This window comes from Carassius auratus, unplaced genomic scaffold (assembly GCF_003368295.1).
Source record: "Carassius auratus strain Wakin unplaced genomic scaffold, ASM336829v1 scaf_tig00007981, whole genome shotgun sequence".
NCBI classification, from domain to species: Eukaryota; Metazoa; Chordata; class Actinopteri; order Cypriniformes; family Cyprinidae; genus Carassius; species Carassius auratus.
In genome coordinates this window covers 41,719-48,452 of record NW_020523897.1, presented here as the reverse complement: position 1 = coordinate 48,452, position 6,734 = coordinate 41,719, and the positions used below count along the sequence as shown (strand labels likewise).

Sequence of the window (6,734 nt, the reverse complement as noted above, 5' to 3'; positions counted from 1 at the left end):
AATTATATCAGGTGCAAGGATACAGTATTGAAAGTAAACAAAGACACCAATTTAAACAACCAATACATACTGTGACACTTCATTGTACTTTCACAGTGTCAATGTGTCATTCAGTAAGACAAGGTACAGAGAGTGTGTAGTTTATAGTGCAAAGCCATACAATTCATGCAATGCAAAGAATCATAATATTAAGAGCTAATTTGTGTCTCTGTGTAAAATACTCCTCATATTTGTCCTCCTCGGGTACTAAACATCAGTAATGTGCATGCTCATCTTGCTTATTATACAGTACTGGATTCATGTTGATCTTTCCCTTGTCCATCACCTTCAGTTGTACATGAAATTCCTGCAGCATTATAGTCCATGCAGTATCTTCTAATGCAGCTTTCAGCCTGCCCTTCATCTAACTGAATGTCATTAATGTAACCAAATGTTCATTTCTTAATTAAAACACATTTATCTATTGTTTACAAAATTAAATGGTGTATTTACCAAACACCATTCTTAATATAGAATATTCACCCTACTTTATTATCCAACACCATGTGCAGTACTTTACTGGAGGATACAACATAAAGACAACTAAAGTAGTGTATTAAGACAAATGATATACAATTTTTAACAATATTAAAAATGGGTTATGTTAAAACCATGTTTTTCTAATCAGATGAAACTATGCAAATGCATGCATGGTGAAATGTCTTGAGCCCCAAAGAATCACATCAAGTTTTTAGAGCTCTCCTGCTTTTCTTCCTCTTCTTGCTTGTCCATGTCCTGGACATATCATAATCTTCCATGTCATACATTTTTTTTTGCAGTTGTTATGCAGCACCCTACAGCACAACTGATGAACAAAAGACATGTAACTAATTTAAATCAAATATCTTTATTGTCACAATACAATGAACACAAGTATACAGGTGATGAAAGTCTTGGGTGCAGACTGCAGCGTGACAGTATGGATGACAAATGAATTAATTCATGAATATATATGAAATACAAATTCTGAATATATATATATGCAACACACATATATAAGGGACTCAATTCAGGTAGAGAACAATATATGTTAAAAATTATGCTATACAAAGAGCATGAATTGAAAACAATAATAATCACAGTACACATACATCTCTGCAGTAAAGCACGGTATGAATTAGTGCAAACAGAATGTCAGGGTGCATAATAATATTGAGTCCAGTCAGCATAACTGATAAGAGTGCAGGGCATATGAGGTTGGTGGGGTGTGTATGGTTTTACTGGTATGAGTTTGGTTCAGTCTGATTGCCTGTGAAAGGAACTTGTCACACTGTCTGCTGGTGTAGGTTCTGTGATAACGTCTGCCTGATGGTAACAGTGAGAGCAATCCATGGCTCGGCTGGCTGGAGTCTCTGACGGTCCTCCTCACACTCCACCTGGTCTAGATGTCCTGGAGGGCCAAAACATGTATTTAGGTTATGGTAAATCAATAAACAATATATAGTATTTTTATTTATAAGTGTTGCACTGGACTTAACATTGATTCTTGTTGGGGATATTGGCCAAAAGAATCCCACCACAACTAGCTCTCGTTGTTTAGCTGTGATGTTTACTTTTACAGGCCGTAACATCTGAGCTGTCGCAGTAGAGCGGTTTGTGAATGCAGTCTTCACAGAAGATAACTGATGGGTTCAGGTAGCAGTGATGCACTCGGTGGCCATTCAATTGATATCTTCATCAATTGGCTTCATCTTAATTCAAACAAACAGACAAAACAATAAGTCAGCAATAACAGCAATAACCATTCTAGAGTAATAGTGTTGGTGAATACAGTTGCAGGTGTCAGTACTCACCATATTCAGTCATTTCCTTCCCAAATCACAGAGATGATGCACAGCTTATTTGCTCATTTTAGGAGCTATAAAAAAGATGTATATGTGAAAAACTATAACTGCGGACTTGAAAAGTCTTTTGAGAGATCAACATCAATGTTGTACCACACATAACTGCATTGAATTCAGACATACAAATGGAAATGTGAAACTTTTCACCTTTCTGTCTTTTCTTTTGGGGCACAAGAAGTCCATGTTCATTCCTCATTTCTTTAGGACTGGCTTGACTGATTTTCTTTGCGTTTCTGGTCTTCAGCTGTAAAACAAGAAAATATTTATTGTCCCCATGTTTAATCATTATTGTTGTTTAAAAATATAAATAAAGCAGATATAATTATATACTTCAAGCACAAGTTCCTTGGCAACTCTAGTAGGCTCCTGAGTTCATCTGTACACATCAGATTCAGCGTCTGAGAAAATGCCATCATGCAAACTCTCAGTTTCTGCCTTACAACAGAGCATAAAAGAATGTGTGAGTGAGGGAGTACAGCATGAAGATGAAGTGAAAAAGGCAGAGAAATGCAGAATTTTGTGTATAAATTTAACAGAATGAGGGGAACATTTAAGAGATTTAAGAGAACAGTATTGTCTGTTGGTGTGGATGCTAAAATACTTTTCATTATAGTTATTGGTCTTTGTGTGAACAACTTTAAGTGATCTGATTGCCCAAATTCATTGAAGATCTGATTTGTAGCACTTAAAAAGTTAAACTAGGATTTCCATTCTCTTGCTTCTAAGACAGATGTGTTCAGTAACATCACCATAGAAAGAAAGGCAGACTATGAGGTGTGGACAGATATCATGTACTGTTGAAACAGGAAGAGGCGGCACCAATTTGTAAAGATTAATAAAGAATACAATGGACTTCATTTAAACTTCATGATATAAACACTCTTACAATGGGCACAATCTGATGGGAGCTGTGGTAATGGCCAATAACAGCAGTAGGAGTAAAAGTTGTAGAATTTTGTACAAGTACGCTTGTGCAATATAATATGATTATTGGATGGATGAATTATTACTACTACAACATGCTCTTTGTTGAGTGTTCTTCCTGATGGGCTAAGTGAACCAAAATTTAAGAAACATCAAATGCTGAGAAAAATGTATCTGACGTACCATTGGAAGTGTTTGCCTTTGCAGCTTTTGGTCTTCTTCATAAATGCACAAGATGGTCAAATTCAAATCTCATGACAGGCCTTCCTGAAATATAAACATGTTGAGACAGTGTGTTAAAATGATCTGTGACCAAAATATTTGATTAACACATAATATAAGAATGCGTTCATTAAAGCAAATCAGTTATAACTAAGAGTCTTCACATTACCTGTGAGGGGTTGAACCTTTGAAGGACTTGTTCAGCCCCCTTGACAGCTTCTTCAATATCAGCATTGGGAGCGTGGATCTGAAGTTCCCTGTTAATTCTAGCAGAGCGAGAGAGAGAGAGAGAGAGAGAGAGAGAGAGATTTGACAAGAGATGGCTTCTTTAAAGATCTGCTGGATTACAGGTTGTTGTGGAGTATGTAATCCGACGTAACTGCAAGACAGAAAAAACACTGAATTACAATTACATCACAAAAAGATATTAAAGACATGGCAAACTTAGTGGTTACTGTGCTTTACAAATAGTGTAGAGTAAAAACAGTTACTGTGGTAAAATCCTGGTAAGTGTTGTGGTTATTGTGTGTTAGTAACTACAAATACCAGAGTAAAACTATGGTTACTATGGTAAACCCATAGTAAATGTCGTGGTTATGTGCGTTACAAAGTCCAGAGTAAAACTACGGTTACAGTAGGAGAAGCATGGTAAATATGCTGTAGTTACTGTGTGTGTATTGGCTACACATGACGTGGTCAAGCAAAAGTTAGGCTAGTATTGTAAAAATATGCTAAATGTGTGGACTTTTTACACGATCACGATTATCACGCGATATTGGGTTGGGTGCTTTGTTGTGCTTGTATTAGTCATGTCTAAAAGCTGAAGACCCATATGTCACATCATAAATGTATTTAAAACTGCAACAGGACTATAAACAGTACAGGTTAGCTTAGGCTAATGACAATGGTAGGCTAGCTGAGCAGCCCACTGACCCATAATTTGAGCATAAACTGCCCTTTAAAAACACGGCCCTGTCTAACGTGATGCAGAAATACTGAAATAATTAAAACAATACGCTTAACCACGTGATATCATTACAAAAGAAGAATAAAAAAATATATTTACCCTTGCTTACCTGTTTGAAGGTGTACGCGCATCAGGTGAACTGAACGAGCCACGCTAGTGACGTCACTGCCGCTGAAGATGATGCGTGTTATTTGGACGCATCTGCTCTCCACCGAAATTAATGGGAAGGATTGGCGTATCATATGCACGCAAAAATGGCATTTGGCGTATGCATTACACGCAAATAGAAAGTGTAAAGTCGTGTTATTTATACGCAGACTGATGAGAACGGGTTGTTGATCGACTGTTTCTCTTCTTTCTCTTAAAAATACCCCATGGATTCCATACAGGTTTCAGGTCAGGCATGTTGGGCTGGCCAATCAAGCACAGTAATAGCATGGTCATCATTCCACTTCGAAGTGGTTTTGGCTCTGCGGGCAGGTGCTAAAGTCATTGCTGCAAAATAAAAGCTTGTCAGAATATGTAAGCATAAAATGCTTCAAAACCTCCTGGTAGATGGCTGCATTGACTTTGGACTTGATAAAACACAATGGACCAAAACCAGCGGACGTCACAGCTCCCAAAATCATCTCTGACTTCAGAAACTTCTAGCTGGACTTCAGGCAACTTGGATTCTGTGCCTTTCCAGTCTTCCTCCAGACTCCAGACCTTGATTTCCAAATGAAAGAAAGGCAAAATGTACTTTTATCTGAAAAGAGGAATTTTAACAACTGAATTACAGTCCAGTTATTTTTCTCAGAAAGAATCAAACATTATGAGTATTAGATTTATTTTGGTCTTCATTTCTATGTAAATATACGTGCATCTATCAATTTATAGCCATGTATTGCCAGTGCATATATTTCTGTATATTGAAAAATAAGCACTAGTATTTTGCAGTATATACCCTTGCTTTTTTGTTCCATAAGGGTCAGTAAATAAGTTAATATTGACTTATTTTTGAATAATTTTGACAAAACATTGTCTTTTCATGCTTAGTTTTACCTCTTATAAAAATGTTACATATAAAGCCAGATTAGAGTCTATCTATGTGGCCTACAGGTTTGTGTGTAATAAATTATGACAAATTATATGTTCAACAGGGGTGGCCAGCCCTGTTCCTGGAGATCTACCTCAAAGTTCAGTTCCAACCCCGATCATATACACTGTCTGTAATTATCAATTGCTCCTTCAGATGCTAATTAGTAGGTTCATTTGACTTTGTTCAGGGTTGGAGATGAACTCCACTGGAAAATAGATTTTATCCTTCTGATTTTAATCATCTGTTGTCTGTGAGACAAGTCAATAAAACCACATTACACTGTGGTTAAGAAAACACAGAAGTTATCAACTATTAACGCTAGAGGGCGAGACAGCGTCTTGAGACAACTGACTTTAAAGAGAGAGAAAGCAATTATATGTTATTCACAGACTGCTTTCTTTGTTTGATTGTTTTTATGGTCCTTGATATGGATTATTTAATCATTTTTACCGAGTTTTCATGAGCTGTTAGATTTTGTTCTAGGCTACTATAGTATGATTAGTGATGGTCCAACGACTGCAGTGTTTGCCAGTTGACCGAGATTGATTAAATAAACTGAAATGTTTGTTAATTCATGGAAATATTTAAAAATTACAAACCCCTCTCTTTAAACGTGAATGCAATTGCATATATTGCAGAATTCTTAAAAAAAAAATACAAACGATACGCGGGCGCTGGTTTTTGTACAAGTGTTTGTCACTGTGACTGGGTGGGGTGGCACGGTGATAAAGCCCTGAACAAAAACCGCTCGAAAAGAACAAGACATTTTTCATAACCGATGTGGAGAAACAGATCCGTGTACATGATATTTATTCATGTGAAATGAGATGTTAACATATGTAAAACAAAATGTATCTCAAGAAACTGAATGCTGAATTATATTTTTCCCCTCTTTGTGTTTGTTTTTGTTTTGTTTTTGCAACATTATAAATGGTTTTAAATGCTGGATAAAAACACTTTTACACACACACATCAAGCATCTGGGGTGCCATTGGTTGAAAAGCATCGTTAGCCAACTACTGTCGCAAGTTCTGTCGTTACCAACGTAGTTCAACGATTCGGTGTTTCCCGAAACCATAGTTCAAATGAACATTCGCAAACTGCATCGCAAACTTGTGTCGTTGGAACGACAGCTCTCCACCTGTGGTTAGAGGCATAGGTCGTCGTTAGTTTGCTGTGTCGACGTCATTGATTGCGCCACACCTGGGTTGTGTTCTATTCAGAGTTATCGACCCTGTGCCCTATTCCTTTAGAAGATTTCACCATCCACTTTGAGTGATTTAAAAGACTTAAAGTTGTGGTTTAATTAATTTTATCACATAAATCGCCTTTTTATTATTATTACAAATTCAGTTTGAAACTAAATAGCAGCGTGGCCCTCGCGATTATTCTCCCTTCGAAGTGCCCTCTGAAAGCATTAATCTTGCCGATTAGAACGCAGCCATTGTTTCGTTTGTGAGAAGAAACGGTGAGTTTGTTAAGTGAGTTATCTTTCTTTAATTTTAATTTAAAAACATTCCAAAATACATATGTCTCATATAACAATATTGGTATAAAACAGTGTGTTAGAGGTTTTCACTTATATAAAATGTTAACACTCAAATTACAGTGTTTTTATAGTAAATAATTTTTTAGTTTTAAAAGAATGTACCTAAAT

The 6,734-nt window shown here is 36.5% G+C and overlaps 2 long non-coding RNA genes across 2 annotated transcripts; both read right to left on the bottom strand.

Annotated features, from left to right (window-relative positions):
• Positions 1–867: 867 nt before the first annotated feature.
• Positions 868–1,895, bottom strand: LOC113071743 (uncharacterized). Its single transcript, XR_003280231.1, has 3 exons — positions 1,833–1,895; positions 1,518–1,730; positions 868–1,429 (listed from the first exon to the last, which is right to left on the bottom strand). It is a non-coding gene; the product is annotated as an uncharacterized LOC113071743 (long non-coding RNA).
• Positions 1,896–2,068: 173 nt separating this feature from the next.
• Positions 2,069–3,051, bottom strand: LOC113071742 (uncharacterized). The gene is made up of 3 exons (XR_003280230.1): positions 2,991–3,051; positions 2,214–2,318; positions 2,069–2,127 (listed from the first exon to the last, which is right to left on the bottom strand). It is a non-coding gene; the product is annotated as an uncharacterized LOC113071742 (long non-coding RNA).
• Positions 3,052–6,734: the final 3,683 nt, after the last annotated feature.